The sequence below is a fragment of the Eupeodes corollae genome, chromosome 3 (assembly GCF_945859685.1).
Source record: "Eupeodes corollae chromosome 3, idEupCoro1.1, whole genome shotgun sequence".
Taxonomy (NCBI): Eukaryota; Metazoa; Arthropoda; class Insecta; order Diptera; family Syrphidae; genus Eupeodes; species Eupeodes corollae.
Window position 1 is genome coordinate 7,640,643 of NC_079149.1, and position 16,986 is coordinate 7,657,628.

A 16,986-nucleotide genomic window follows, 5' to 3' on the forward strand; every position below is an offset into this window, starting at 1 on the left:
TCCAGTTGGCTCAACCGAACTTTAAATAAAACTTTTAAAAGATTTTTTGGTTTGTGGAGACATAATTAGCATGATGAATCTTTTTAAGAATAAACTGCGGCAACTCTCCCCGAGATGAAGAAGAGATGCAGCGCTACAATTTTATATTAAAAAAATATAAAACAAACAAGAAATACATAAATGTGTACTTGTAACACGTTTTTACCACACAAAACTCTGAAGCTCAAAAAAACACCCTTTAACTTCTGTCCGCGCTTACTTAAAAACTGCAACAGTAAGATAATGATCTACAAACATAACAAGAGGCTGGGATGCAACCCACACTGATAACTTAACATTACGTCTCCCGATTGATCTTGCTTAAAAGGTTTGTAGGTTTTCGTGTTGTCTCTTAATTTTTTTTCTAAAAACTGCACTAAAAATTACCAATAATATTTTTTATATGATGAAATAGTTTGATTTCAAAATCTATTTTGGTTAGTGAGACTTTTAGTCGACAGCCAATTTTCACTTTTAGTAGCAGTTTTTGAAATGTTTTATTTCTTTCAAAAACAAATACAGATTGGATTTTTGTAAGAAGTTTTTTTCACAGAATGAAATCATTTTAAAGTCAATACCTTCATCTATTCACGAGATTTTAAAAACCAAACATCAATTTTTATACTATTTTGTATAGATTATAATTTCTATGAAAAAAACTGCCTATCGGATTTTCATAAAAAATTTACTGAATAACGAAAACAATATGTTCTATAAGACGAAATAAAATCGACCCAATACATTAAATTAAAAAAAAGATATTTAAATTGAAAGTATATTTTTACCAAGTTTAGTTTTTTTTTTTTAAAGTTTTCATGTTTTCAAAAAAAGACTGTCAATTCGAATTTCTCAAAGTTGATTATTGAATATTGACAACAATAATTTGTATAAGATAAAATTAGTTCAAAGCCAATATCTCTTGTGTTTAAAAAGATATTTGTGTAGAAAATAAATCTTACCAACTTTTAGTAATTTTGTTTAGGTTTTTATTTTTTTTTAATGTCAATTCGATTCTTCTCAAAATTGTATCATATGACAAAGGCGCCAATGTTCGTTGTATACTATTATTTTGGGGATACAATTATTTTTTATTCGTAATATATTCAAGGTGACAGTTATTTTTGGTTGGATTTTTTCCAACAATATTATTGTTTGGTATCACGTCATAACTTATAATTTAAAATTTAATTTAATTCGCTAGCGTTATTGGTTCTTGAGATTTATTTAGTAAGCCAACATTTTTACTTTTTTTAAAATTACTTTGGTAAATAAAAAACATACACGCAATTTATTTTGAGAGTCCTTTCTGCATTATTATCTGTATAACAAAATTTACTTTCAGTCGTTATCTCAACTGATTATTCAACTGAAACTACGAATAGACATCTCTCTAAAAATCTTTTATTTCAACTATGAGAGACCTTGAAACGTCGAGAAATGTAAACATTTTCAATTCGACAAATCGGACCGAGTACAATAACTTTCTATGGGAAGTTAATAAATATGAACAGATGCAGTGCATTTCCTTTTTAGTTGAATACCAAACGAACAAAATTTAAAAAAAAGCTTTTGCTTTTGTAGGAATTAAGTTAAGTGTGTTATCTCTCCCGACGCAGCATCTTCCTTGGAATCACCCTATATCTTAAGAATTAAAGAGATAAGGTCAAAATACTGGCTTCAAAATTCTGCTTTTTTAACGAAAATTCTGCTTTTCAAAATGCTGTTTTTTTTTGTCTGGTTTACAAAATTCTGCTTTCAAAATTCTGCTTTTCAAAATTCTGGAAATTTATATTAAAAAAAAAATTCTGCTAATTCTGCTTTTTTTTAATAGTATATTTATTAAGGGAAAAGTCAATTTAACATGGTTTTTGTTTCAATTTTAACAAAAAAAATCAAAATTTGGTCTTTTAATAATTATAAACAATAACTGAAAATAGAGCAAAAATAACAACAACAAAAACAAAATGTAAACAAAAAATAATAACAACAACAACAATAAGAAAAGACACTAACCATTGTCTAAGACCCTGACTAAGTTAAGAGAGCAAAAATTAATTGCGTCTAAACATCTCGCTTATGCAAGCGAGAGGATAATTTTACAAAACTCTGGAAATAATAAAAATAAGGTTTGGAAAAAAAGCGCGCGCTTTTTAACATTTTCCAAACCTTATTTTTATTATTTCCAGAATTTTGTAAAACTGAATTTTGGAAAACAAAATTTTGAAAAGCAGAATTTTGAAAAACAGAATTCTGAAAGCAGAATTTTGATCCAGGCAGAATTTTGACCCCAACCCGAATTAAACTGTGTTTTACAGATAAAAAAATGTGTGAAACTCACTTTCAAAAATTCAATAGAGTATTTTTTATTAGAAAAATTTATAAAATAAAATCTACGTAACTACGCGATCCTACGAACTTGCTCATCTATCCAAAGTCTGTTAAAAAAAGAATGTTTGATTTAAAAATATAGCTGCGGAAAAGTTTGTTTTTAAAAATTAAAACGCCCCATGATTTACTACAAAAACTTAATTTTTCAAAAAAAAATGTTGGCAGTCGTTAGTATTTTTTTTGTTTCGTTTGCTGTAATTTAGAGCTTATTAATATACGTTTAACTTTTTAATTTTATAAAAAAAAAGATGTTATCGAATCTCAAAAAAATGTTAATATTTTTTTTATAAATCAAAAATACAAACAATATCGTTTTTGATCATCAATAATATTGGGACAGTATAAGAGATTGTGCAGGCAACCAACTATTGAAATCGGTTGATTAGTTCTTAAGAAAAATAAAAAACAAAAAGAAACTGTTCCTTCTGGAGCAATACAAGAATATTTGTTTTATATTGAAATTAGCCAGATTAAGAAAAAAATGTAAGTAAAAATTAAAACAAATAATCAATTGCTTTGTTTTTGAGAAAATTAGAATTTTCAAAATTTGACCAACAAATTCGTATGGGGACTACTTTTATATTTAGTTTTAACAAATGAAAAAACAAAAAACAAAATGCCGCGAATCGGCTCAAAACTTTACTTACCAAATTTTAAGTTTATACTAAGGGGGGCAGGGCATACAGACGGAATCGGGGGACCCACTTTTTCGACTTCTCTACCATTATGATATCATTTTAGTTAAAATCTCGAATTCATAATATTGTACGAATGCAAAACTTGCCATTTAGTTCCCATATGTCGCAATTAAAAATGTACTTGACCACTAAAATGTAATGAACAAATACCGTATCGACTTCAATTTAAATGTTTGTGCACATGTTATGTCTTAAAAAAATTGTATGAACTTAAAATATTTTAAATATGTTTTTAAAAGTTTGCAAAAATTGAATATTTTATAAAAAATATTAAAAGTACTTAAATAATAATTTTATTCAACGACGAATCAATAATATTTGGTATTGTTTAAAAAAAATGCAATTGACAGATTTTTGTAAATCAAAATTTAAAAAATTGGCAAGATAAAGGCATTGATTTCAAATTTATTTTATCTCATATAAAATAGTTTTGTTAACTTTCAGTAATTTTTAACAAATTTTGTTGACGTTTTAAAAAAATCTTTAGACATTTTATTCTAAAAAAAAGGAAGTGCTTCCAATAACTTCAAGAAAATAAAAGTATTAAGTAATCTAATTGATTCCGTATGTATGAACATGAACAAATTTAAACAAAAAAAAAACTTAACAAAAACCTCCAACAACTGTTAAGAATTATTTTTTTTTTCACTTTAAAACAAATAAAGGGTTTGTGAAATGATTTTATTTTATAGCCATTGAACAATTATATTTACATACAAACGTTTTTTTTTTGAAAACTCAGTCGTAAGATTTATTAGACGAATTGGGTTGCACAAACGTGCTCCAGTATCAGTCAGTTTGTTTTGAAAAAAATTGTATGTCATTTAATATTTCTATAAAACCTTAATTTTTTTCGAAAATATTTTAAACGGTTTCTTTTTTTGTATACAACATAAAAAAAAATTAGAAATATTTTTTTCAAATTCAGGTATTGAGTGTTTTCAATGTAAATTTAACATTTTCGAGATATCGGTTCTTGAAAAAAAAATTATATATTTTTCAGAATTCAAAAGGATAATAGACAATTCTGATCATTTTTATATAAGCTTGTTCCTGATAAAATTTTTGTGAGGAAACTATTCTGGATAATAAATCTAAAGAGCCGCTTAAAAAAAATCAATATGGATTATTTTTGGGGTCTATATGACATAACTCCCACGAAATAAGTCCCACTTTTAAAAACGAAATAAGTCCCACCAAAAATTGCTATTTTGAAAGTGGGAGTTATTTCGTTTTTAAAAGAGGGACTTATTTCGTCAATTGGTGTTACTTATTTCGTTACGCGTTTTTATTTTAAGTGGGACTTATTTCGTTTTGAGTGGGAATAAATTCGTTTTGTAAAGTGGGAGTTATTTCATACCGCACTACGTCTGCAATAGAAGCTTACAATAGCGTCATAGGAAAAAGCATTCCAAAGAAGGCTACTTTTTTCAAATTTGTAGCATTTTTACAGATGCAAGAATTTGAAAAAAAAGAAAATTTGAACTATTGATGAATACCAATTCCTTGACCAACTGGTGTTATCAAAAATATAATTTAATTGAACAAATGAAGCTTGACCAAGATCTTTTTGAAGAATTATCATATTTGGAAGAGGACATTGAAGACGAGTCGTTAAACCATATTGAAACCAACCAGAATACAATTAATAATAATATGTGTGTAATTTGTTTCTTAAAGCAGCCAAATATTTTATTTTTTCACAAAATTGATCAAACCAGTAAACTAGTATGTACATTCTGTCGTGCAGAAGTTCATAAAACCCTTCAAATATTTATGTGATAAATAAATGGTTTTTTTATGGAGGCGTGCGATAGAGTCATAAAATATGAGGTCATTATGGCTTTATTTCTCATTTTTTCTTATGCAAAAAGTTATATATTGGGCATTTCGTAAAAGGGACAATCATAATTTTGTTGTCCTTATCCTTCATGGCTCTCCTTTTTTTTGTTATTAATTACTTTATACTTACTATAATAAAAAAAACTTTAAAGAAATGTGTACAAATAGGTACCGAACTTAACTACTGCAAAAACAATATTAAAACAAATTGTTGACGTAATTACGTATGTAAGTGTTTTATTATATTTTTAGTACGAAATTGGAATTCGTGTTCCATGTTTTCTAATATCACCATTACAAAATACAACTAATCCCAATGCATTGTATCTTCAAGCCATTTATAAAGGTCGATAATGTTAATCCTTCAGAAACGGTTTCCATCTTAATAATAAGAACAATTGATCTGTACTTAATCCATTTACGAATCCAAACGTTGTTACTAGTGGGACTTATTTCGTTTATGAGAGTGGGACTTAATTCATTTAAGAAGTATATTATTTAAAGGGGAGTTATTTTATTTTGAGTGTGAGTTATTTCATTTCAAGTAAATTTTTAAACCATTTCATTTTGGTGGGACTTATTTCGTTTTCAAAAGTGAGACTTATTTCGTGGGAGTTATTTCATAGACCCTATTTTTGGCCTTAAACATTTAGGCGTAGGGTTGAGGGCATTTTTTGACGTTGTTATGTCATATTTAATTAAAATCTCGAGTTTAAAGTTTTAAAATATTAGATCAATAATGGTGTCGCTTGACACTCGAGCTTGAAAAGAATTATAATCGTCGAAAATATAAAAAAAACTTTAAAAAACTTATTTTCAACTTATACATTAAAAACAATACAGAAAATAATTAATTTTAAACGATGCAGAGGAACGTTTTTGACATGTAGTAAAATTTTTAGAAGAATTCTAATGACAACACAGAAAATCGGAAAAAAAACAGTTAAAATAGTTTTTCCACTCGAACATTTGGAGAAAAAATAAAATCAAAGAAATTTTATTTTTTTTTACAGAATTGCATTCAAAATATTTTGTACAAAATTGGAAAAATGTTTCCAAGAAATAAAAAAAAACTACAAACAGTTAAATATCCGAATTCCATCGTCATCGGTAACTTTTATGAATCCCATGAAACGTATCATGAAATCCGTTCGTAATGCAAAATTGTATGAAATTTTACACTACTAACGTATTCGGTGAAGGTTTTTTTTTTGGGATACGTAAAAGTTTTCGATTACGATAAAATTTGTGATGACAAGTTTTAAAGATAGGTTAGGTTAGGTTAAAGTGGCTGTTGGTTGGGAAGTCCAACACAATAAGACCAAAGTATGTTCCGTTGTGATACCACATGGATCAGTTGATCAGCTTAACTCGTCGAACCAATTGGAGCTCCGAATGAAGCGTAGAAGACAAATAATGTCATAATTTTTAAGATCGCTGGTATCGTTGAATTCTAGATTTAAAGATAAAATCATTGTAATTTTAAAGTACTAATAGTATGGTTTTGACTGTTTTTTAAAAGTTGTAAAAAATCCAATTGACTGTTTTTATTTCTACAATAAGGAAAAGACCTACAAACAATTGTTAACAATAATCGTTTTTTCATTAAACAATCTCCAAAAAAAAATGATTATGTTAAAAAATTTGAAATTTGAAATTGAAGAACAATTGCGTTACAAATATATTTATGAAGTTTTTATAAAAATTCGATTGAAATTAAAAAAAAAAAACTACAAAAATAGCTCCCAATTGGATAAATGTAATGTCTCGAACAACTTGACAGAAAACACCTTAACATATCAGATGATAGTTTTTAAGAGCACTGTTAGAAAATTATTAATTGAAACCCTAATTTCCAAAACTCCTTTTTACACATTATTTCAGACGTAGAATACGTAGAACTTCTTTAAGTGATGTTGATATAGTTTTGTGTTAAACTATAGCAAACAATAAGTCATACGACTTCAGAATACTTACCCTCTTATTAATTTATTCAACAGAATGTTAAGAATTCTTCAAAATCTTACAAAAAGATAAACAGACAATCGTGTGTCTGAAGTCTGAAGGAATTTTCTTTATCATTAAAATCTGTTTGTTGTTCCTTTTTCCATGAACCAAAAAAATATTCTATTTAATCATCATTATCCTTTTTGTATAGATACGTAGATACAACCATCATACTCCTTATACTATTTATATACGGAAGCCATATCATAGAGGAGATATCTTTCATAATTTCAATAAAAACATCGGCATTCTTCTTTCCCAGGACTACGCTCACATATATAAACGATGTTATTTCCACTTGAATGCTCTTTTGTATTTTATGAAATATCAAAGTCATCCTTGAAAGCAAGGAATTTTCTGTTTTCTCTTCCGCCTCTCAACTTCAAAAACCCATCCATAGAGAAACCAAACGGAGGCTGCTTGGCACTCGGCGAGGACCCGTGCCAGTTTATATTGTTTAATTAAACACATATCTCTGATTGTTCAAGCGCGTCGCTTCAATATTTCAAAATAAAAATAAAATTAAATAAAACTTTTTTTCTTTTTCTTTTTATTATTTACGTCCAATTAAATTTATTTTCTATTGTTAAATGTCCATTGTTAGAAATTATATTGGTGCGGCTCAGCAGAGGCCGCCAGGACGAAGGACTATTATAGTTGGGGGTAAATTTAATTGAAAATCTGTTTTGTATTTGTATTTCTCAGCTATACCCGTATCCGGTACATCGACCCATTTTTATTTTCCATTTTTAGTATGAAATGAAAACACCACCTCGAAGAACATAACAGATTGAAAGATTCATCCAACCATATTGCATAGTTTATTTACCTTGAAGAGTCTGAGAAGTTTATCCTGGGAAAAAGTTGCATCCTATACTGACTGACAAGATTGATCTCTCTTCTTTTCTCGTCCTTTTTACTTATGGTGCAAGAAAAATCAAAAATTGAAAAAGTTTTCAAACATAACAAGAGTAAAATAAAAACAAAAAAGGATATACAAGTAACATTGTGTCTATGTATTTTCTTTTTTCTTCTAGTTCCAGTCCAGTGAGTAAGGACTTTGAATGAAGCACAACCCAGAATGAACTTTAACTGATGTACGAGTTAGATGATGATGATGGTGATGGTTTGAGTTTAGGCTTGGGCCTTTTAATATATTCCATACTCGTTTTTCTCATCTTTCTAAGTTACTGCTTACTGCTTAGTGCTTATTCGCTTGACGTGATGATGTTGGGGGTATAAAAATCAACGCTACAACATCCTTTAACAATAGAAATAGTACCTTCAACTTTCTATACTTCTACGTGTATATAGGTATCCTTGTTCATATAACAAACCTACTCCTGAGGGCATGTTGAAAGGATTTAAAAGGGAGTGGGAGAGGTTGAGGGGGTGGGAAGAAGTTTGGGGGTGGACTTTGGAGCCAGAGATACAGCCAGATAATGGGGATGAGGAATCATGACTGTTTACTTTAAATGACAACAGATGGATGGCGTTGTCGTGTCGAGCCGTCAGCAAGTCAACATTGTTATCATATTGAACGCAGCTTTTATGTTTCGCGTTTATTGGCCTCGCAAAAAAAAATACTCTTCCGTAAGTGAGGTGATGAGGCGGTGAAAGGGATGAGATTTGAATGGATGTAATCTTCGTATATTGAAGGCAATATTATAGGTGGTATGTGATGTGTGGATTGGTGAGATTGAATTCAATTATTCAGAAGCATCGATGAGTAACAAGAGGATTGAAACTGGGATATTACAATAGCAGGAATATATACATATATACATATGTTTGCAGTTTCCTCATGGCTATATGTACCTTCCATAGTAACCTACCTTTAAAAGTCAATATGTGTTCAAACTCTGAATCAAATTATATCGAAGTAACGATAACACTAAAGATAAAATTGTGCATGGATTCTTTAAAATATAAGGGTTTTTGTTAAAATGTTGGGTAGGACTTAAATGTTTGACTTGGTTACACGAAGTTGCTGTTTTATAGTTAAGGTAGATTTAATCTAAAGTCGTTTAAGTACAAATTGGTAAGTTTAATTATAATGTCCAAAATGTTTAAGAAAGTCTAATAACAAATTTAAAATCTTTAATTTAAAAAAAAAAAACAACAGAATTTCTAAAATTTTAAGAAGACCAAAATTCTAAATTTTGTCCAAAGTCAAATCTACATCTTTTGATTTTTGATGTTACTCTCTGTGAATCAAAACTAAGTTGAAGTCAATATTGCTGCGGGTTTGCATGATAATGCCGACAAAAAACAGGAATTTTCACCAAAGAGACTCACACGCACGGACATCTCTCTATAAATCTTTGATTTAAATTCTTTGACAGTTTGGAAGTTAATATTAATTAAAACATTTCTATTCTAACCTTAAAATTTCACTGGCGTACAAGGTTTTTGGTATTAAATTTGCTTTTTTCCATTGGGTTCCGATTAATTATAATTTGTTCTCAAAACTAGTATGTATGTACAATGTACATTGTACATATATCACGTCAGTTTTTTTTGAGATATTAATTTTTTGAACTCGAAAATGCTTTTCTGAGGCCATCTTAATTTAAAAAGAAGCTTTTTTCAACAAAATCGGTGATGGTTTTCCAAATCTATAATAACTTTCTTCAATATTCAGTTAATTTCAAAACAATTAAATTAAATTCAAGGTTTGCTCGAAACTTCATATAAAGTCAAATAAAGACTCATAACTAATGAGAATTTCTAGAATCTATTTAGAATACTAAAATGACTTAAAGTTTAGGAAAAATATTCGCACTTTGCAAAATTACATACAATTTATTGTTAAGAGATATGTCGAGTTTTAAGTAGGCCTTAAAAAACCTGTTTTTGATAGTTTTTATCATTTTTATAAGGTCATATTTTCAAAATCTGATTTGATAACAATGTTTAAATGTGAGGTTTCGAATTTAGGACTTCTTTATCCTTTAAGGAATATTGCTTTGTTTGTGGTCCCGCAAAAAAAAGTAATTTTGTCGTCCAATTTTATAATTGTTCAAAATGTGTTTTCAAAATTTCTGTTTATTTACATTTGTTCAAGTTCCTAAAAAATGTCCTCAAAATCATTTCCAAATCATTTTTTGGAGTCAAAATAAAACTAAAGTCCAAATACTTATTAAATTTGACACTGCCTAACAATGATTTGCACTATAATCCTGGTTGCCCTTCTTAAATTTTTACAAATTAGATGAATAAATTTTATTTTAGAGATATCGAGAACCGAACATCATTTTTTACCAAATTTGCGTACTATTTTTTTTATGAAAACACGGACTATTGTATTTAAACAAAAAAAAAAACTATACTGAATATCGAAAACAAAATTGCAAACGACACGGAGCTTAAATTAATCTCAAAATTTAGGTTTTTAGGGTAAATTTACAAACATTTTTTAGGGTAAAAGTTACGAGTCAAAAACAAATGAAACGCCTTGTTGAGCTGATGAAGGCAAATGCAAACCTCGCAAAACATTTTAAAAGAGGTGCAATCGTAAATCAAGAAACAAAGTTGGGGTGGGAGTCCTTGGCAATTGATTTTTCAACACTCCTATCGATCTTTCGATGATATTTCTCGTTTTTGAGTTTTTGGTGTTGAAAAGACTTTGCCTGCTACCTACTTCTGGTGATCTAAAAGGAGTAATGAGGAATGGCTCCAGAGGGTACCCCGCATCACCTAAAATGTAGTAAAACAAGTTTCTCTTGTAAATTATTATCACATTATGACATACCCAGTAGCCATGTACTTCTTTTTTCCCCATCATATTTCCTTTGCATTGTATCCCTTAGCTCACTTGAGTCCAAACCAGTGAGTCATGACTTGCTCCAGCATGTCTTGCATCTGCGTATCTTATGCGCATCCGATGATCACAAACCTTAAATATTTTTAAGTTTAGGTGTGACAAAATTATATTGATGCAAGCTTAGTACATATGTTGATCTGCTTTTTTCGGTGCCAAGATTTTGATATGGGTCCCATTGACTGCGTCAATAATACTAGGAATTCCAGCCTGCTGAAAAAAGTGTAATTTAGCTCCAATTTTTTCTTCCTCGGAGAGTTCCATCTTTATCCATAATGGACACAGATATTCTTCAAGAAACTTTATCACTTCCTTAAGAAATGTAGGCTGTGCTAGTCCCAAATTAAAATTTACCCAACACCTTTTTGGTAACCTCCCTCAGCAAGAAACCTTAAGGTGACCGATAATTTTAAAATATTCGGTACTGAGACAGAACGTCTCTCAGGAAAATTTCTTTCCATCAAGTTTAAAATATATAGAAAAGTATTGAAGTTCCAGTACAAATTTTGTGAGCACTACGAGTTTTTTGAATCAGGCAAATCCATTGGGTTAGCTGTGGATCGAATCTATCGCCTCTGCAAAACTAAATCTTTCGTTCTTCGTGTTTCCTCTTGCTGCTCGTTGTCCACACTGCTGCTCCATGAAAAATAGCTGGCCACACTATACATTCTTTTAAGAATTTGTATTTGTAAACAAAAATTTCACAAAATAACTAAAATAAAATTAAATTAATTAAATCGTCTGTGTCAAAATGTCAGTAGTTTAAGTGGGTGGCATTTGGAAGTCGAAAATCAATTTTTAAAAACTTTTATTAATTTTTTTTAGGTTTTTATTTTTTGGAAAAAAAAGTCAATGCGATTTGTCTCAAAATTTGTCCGAATTTTGAAAACAATATTTCTTATAAGGTAAAATTAGTTGGAAGCCATAATCTCAATTTGTTGTAAAGATACATATTTGAGTCGCAAATAAATTTTTACTAACTTATGTTTAATTTTCTTTTTAGTTTATATTTTTTATAAAAATACTGTCAATTTAATTTTATTAAAAATTTTACGGAATGTTGACAACACTATTTTTGAAAAGATGAAAGTAGTTTAAAGATTATATCTCAAAGTTTTGAAATGATATTTCAGTCGAAATTCAATTTTTACAAACTTTTATAAATTTTTTTGTATAGGTTTTTATTTTTTGTAAGAAAACTGTCAATTCAATTTTTCTCGAAAGGGACTTATTGTTTACGGCATTACATATTTGGAACATAAAAGATGAATGCAAACTTATTGTAACTATGTACAAAGGGAATCTAAGCTAAGAGTTTTCAAACTAAGCCTAGAATGATGAGAGTCTCCTATTAAAAAGATACAAGCTGTAAACCTGCTGCATTACCCGCGTAGTAAAAGAAAATCAAAATTTTAGATAGAGACATTCCAGGGCCAAGTTCAAATAGGTTAGTTGATAAGCTTTCCACCAGTCAAAAGAACCAACATCAAGATTCAACCCCGCTTCTTTTATTGTTTGCCCTTGAGCCTTATTAATTGTCATAACCAAACCAACTGCAATAGGAAATTAAAGCCTTCTGAATTAAAATAGTAAATCCTTAGTAATACGGTTATGATATTAGCACTAATTACAAATTTATTTATTTTTAAAACAATCGTCATTTGAAAGAAAAATTGATCGTAATGTATGTTGTTTTGCAAAGCAGGGTAAACATTCTTGAAATATTCTTAATTTCAATGCACTGAAATAAATATTCCATTAATGTTATATCGCCCTCGGCATCTTAGTTCTAAACCGCCCATTTCGTATTTTCTAAAAGAGTTTCAGTGTATTTTCGTGAGTTAATATCATTACAAGACACGCCTAATTATAAGCAACACTAAAAAGTCCAAAAGCATTCAGCACCTAAGCATATACTACTTATTAGTGTTATTCAAAAATAATATATTGAATATCCAATTATAAGAGTTACAGGTGGATCTATTTAAATGAGCTGCGAATAAGATATTTTACCGATGTAAAAAGTAGCTTAAAACACTCTCCAGCTATGTAACTACATTCAAACGAAATATTCATGTCATAATAAATTTCTGTTGCAATGTGAAGGACGGACAAACAAGCAAACAAACAAACGAAAAAACTCAATTTATCATTTTTTATCACTTTATAATTTTACTATGTATAGTCACATATTTCAAAATCATGTCTCTTTCTACCTTCTATCCCAGAAATAGGAAAATAAAGAACCAAACGAATGAGATGAACATTTTATAAATTCTGCACCCTAAAATCAACAACTTTGTCGTCTCTTCTAAAAAACAAAATGCCTTTAAAAAATCACATTTAACAACTGCATCAAATCGGCCATCTTCGAATTATGTCAAATGTTTTATTCATTCATCTTTTTTACTCGTGTACAAACCCCCTAAGAGTGTACAAAGCCTCTCCATGCGCCACACATATAATTTTACTAAATTATGTAAAAGGATAACGCATTTCACAAGTTCGCACCTGCTATTCTTCTAAAGGTAAGTCGTCGTATTAGTATACGAGTAGATATAGTAAAAAAATGATTGTCCTCTCATCCTAAATCAGTGATATATATTTACACTGCCCTAGATTTAGCTTCCTTTACATATTCTTTTTTGGAATATCTAACATTTTTATAATAAAGTAGGTAAACGCGTACACGACAAATGCAGCACGTTCAAAGAAGGATATCGTTAAAACAGGACAATAAAATAAAAACAGCTAAAACAAAAATGGGGTTGAGATGCATATATAATGTGAGAGGTGTCTAAAGGTGGAATAAACAAAAAAGAAGAAACACAGAACCCTTTGCGCATTCCGTCAGGACGTTTTTGTTGAGTTCGCCACCGTTCCATTCATTCGTTGGAGGAAATATGCGACCCTCATTATTATTTCTATTCTTAAAACGTTTATTTCACACACCACTGGCGCCACCAACCGACAATACCTACGCTTTTCTTTTTCTCATGCTTAATGCCCTTAAATAATGCTTTCCTTTGACACGAGAATCCTGGCCTGATCCTGATTCCTCGGTCGGTCGGTCGAGTCAAGTCGAGTCGAGCAACCCCTGTTGGATAATATGCAATTCTGTTTGCATATCCTCGTGGGAGTCACAAAGTTGAGGTGATGAAGGCTGAGGATGGTATAAAGAAGGTGATGAGGACAGGGGTGTGTTTTGTAGTGCATGTGCATATATGGCTCAATGATAAAATGATTGGCATCCGGGGTGGGGTTGAATTGGGGTTGGGAATATGTCTGGGTCATTTATCGATTCGATTAAGGAAACAGATTGATATGGTTATTAAGGACATGTGTTGTGAGTTGGGCCAACAGCCAACCACAAATGCAGTCGATTAATTTGCATCAAAGCGAGTAGATTTATTTGAGTCCACATGACAAGTCTGTCTGTGAACTAATTGTGGCCTCCATAAGTATGGTACCGGTGGGAGATTAAGACACACGTTGATGGAGTTGCAACTTTATACAGGATTATTCGTCAAGATTTCAAATAATATCCATTACCATTTTTATGGATACTATAAACTTGGAGTAGTATTTTTATGGATTATAAGTCTAAAAATTAAAGTGTCCTTAAATTGTTTATCTTGCTCGATATTGTTTCTGATTTTTGATTATCCTCAAGCATAGAAAAACCAATTAAATTTTTGTTTGCAATTTCACGCCTCATTGAATTGATTCTCGTAAAATTATATTTTTTCCTCTAAAAAATAAATTTAAGACAGGAAGTAATTGCCAATAAAAACGTCATTTCCACAAGAACACTCAATTCTTTCTTAGCAAAAATAATTGGCCAAAAAGGACATTGAGTAAGGTATAGGTTTGAGAACGTATATTCGTAAACACGAAAAAAACAAAAACAAAAACCATCAATAAACTCTCCATCACTATGACCCAGTTTGCCTCGCTGACGGTCCTGAAAGTCATGACCTAGAGAAACACAATAACCATTGTGTACATTTTTATACTGTATACAATTTTTTATATATATGTAGGTACAAAAAATATGAAACCCTTGGGCTTTAAATTATTGTTGTTTACATTCTGTCCATCAAAATATATAAATTCATAGAAGCGAAGATGATATTGTGGCTCAGATAAATAAAAACAAAAACCCTTACAAAAAATTTTGTTCGTAACTTTGGTCTTTACGTTATAGAATTTTTCAAACAAAAGAAATCATGGACAAAAACACATTAAGATTCAGGTCATGGATATGGATAATAATAATAATAATAATAATAATATGGCCGTAATATAAATAGAAATCATTTTCATATTCATTCATTATAATATAATAGAAGAGTACCTTTCCGTAAATATTTATTCACTAAACAAATACGGTAACTAAGGGCAAATGTGGAATGATGAGAATGTGTTAAGAATTTTTGTGTAATGGTTTGATTTAAATAAAAAAAGGTACAAAATATAGAAAATATGTACTTTAATCAACGAGGATTTCACATGAAAAGACTAACATTAAGATTCTTCGTATAAAACATTCGTGAAGAAACAGATAAGTCATTCTGAAAAAAAAATGTAAAAAAACAACCGAAGGACATTTCAAGCTTTTATATGCGTACAAGCTCTAAATTGTTATTGACAAAAAGGATTTTTAGAAAGTATATGACAAACATTCGAAAATCGAAAATTTGAATGTGTTCAGAACGGATCGATAGAGTATTGTGAAATTTTTTGATGTTTTTTGTTCTTACTAGACTTATTTTAATATCAATCAAAAAATGCTCCAGAAGGGTCTCATCCATTCCTCTTAATAACAATGATAAGATTATAATTTTTTTATAGACTAATAAACCATTTTAAGTTATTTTCTGAATGAAATTTTTTCTTACTTTGCCTAAATAATATTTAATGATCTAAAATGTCTAATTTGTTTTTGATTTTCTAAAAATATGTATTTTTTTTATTAATTAGCAAACACTAAAGGGTTTTGTATACCATTAATATACTTAAGACACAGTGTCAGCATTAGGAACCGAGGGAATAGGATTGGAGGTGTCGGTGAACATTGATTTTGAATTCGTGAGCATTGCAATGATAGGGAAAGATAGAGCGTGGTAAGGCATTCCACATTCGCGTAGTACAGCTACAAAAATAATCTCTGTGTTTGGTCAAAGTTGGGCTCAAGGGTAAACTGATGGGCATTCCTATAAGCGCGGGTATTACGGTTAAATTGTTTAAAACGTAATCGAGTTGATGATATTAATGTCACCAATCAATTTAAAAGCTCTTCTTTGAATATTGTCAAAGAGGCTTAAATAAGTTACTGGTGCCCAGAGATGAGAGCTATATTAAAGTTTCGGACGTATATAGGTTTTGTAGATTCTAGTCAGATCAGACGGAGAGAAACATTTCTTGCGTCGCCTTAGAAAACCCAAACATCTTGCGGCATTTTTGACGACATTGCGTATGTGATCGTTCCACAAAAGGTGGTTAGTGATACACATTCCAAAAATGTCTAGATTTTCAGTTTCGTTAATGCAAGTTCCACTCGTAGATAGTGGTAAGGAGGGTATATCTCGCTTTAACGATACAAGACAGTATTGGGTTTTCGAAGCATTAAATTCCACGGGGTTTTTTAATCCCCATCGTACAACGCTGGGTAGGTCGGAATTAAATGAGCTTACCATATTTTTCCGTTGCCGTTCCACATCCGAAGAGAAAGGTTGTAAGTCTGGAAACGAATATGAAAAGCTAAGAGTACTATCGTCAGCGAAACAATTTATTGGATTAGAAGTAGTAGACAGGAGATTTATTTTAAAAATGAGAAATAGAGTTGGAGACAAAACGGAGCTCTGGAGCACACCAGCATTTATTTAATGGGTTTCAGACTTGAATCCGTCCAAAAATACTTGAATTGAACGGTTTGAAAGAAAATTTCTAATCCAACGAAGAAGGGATTCGTCAATACCAAAAGCACGCATTTTTGATAAAAGAGCAAGATGCCAGACTTTTTCAAATGCCTTTGAAATATCAAGTGCAATAATCTTATTTTCTCCAAAACGATGTAAAGATTTGTTCCACTGTTCGGTGAGATGAAGCATGAGATCACCAGTGAACCTATTGCCACGAAAGCCGTATTGCCGGTCATTAAGAAGCTTCTGTTCCTCAAGATATTTC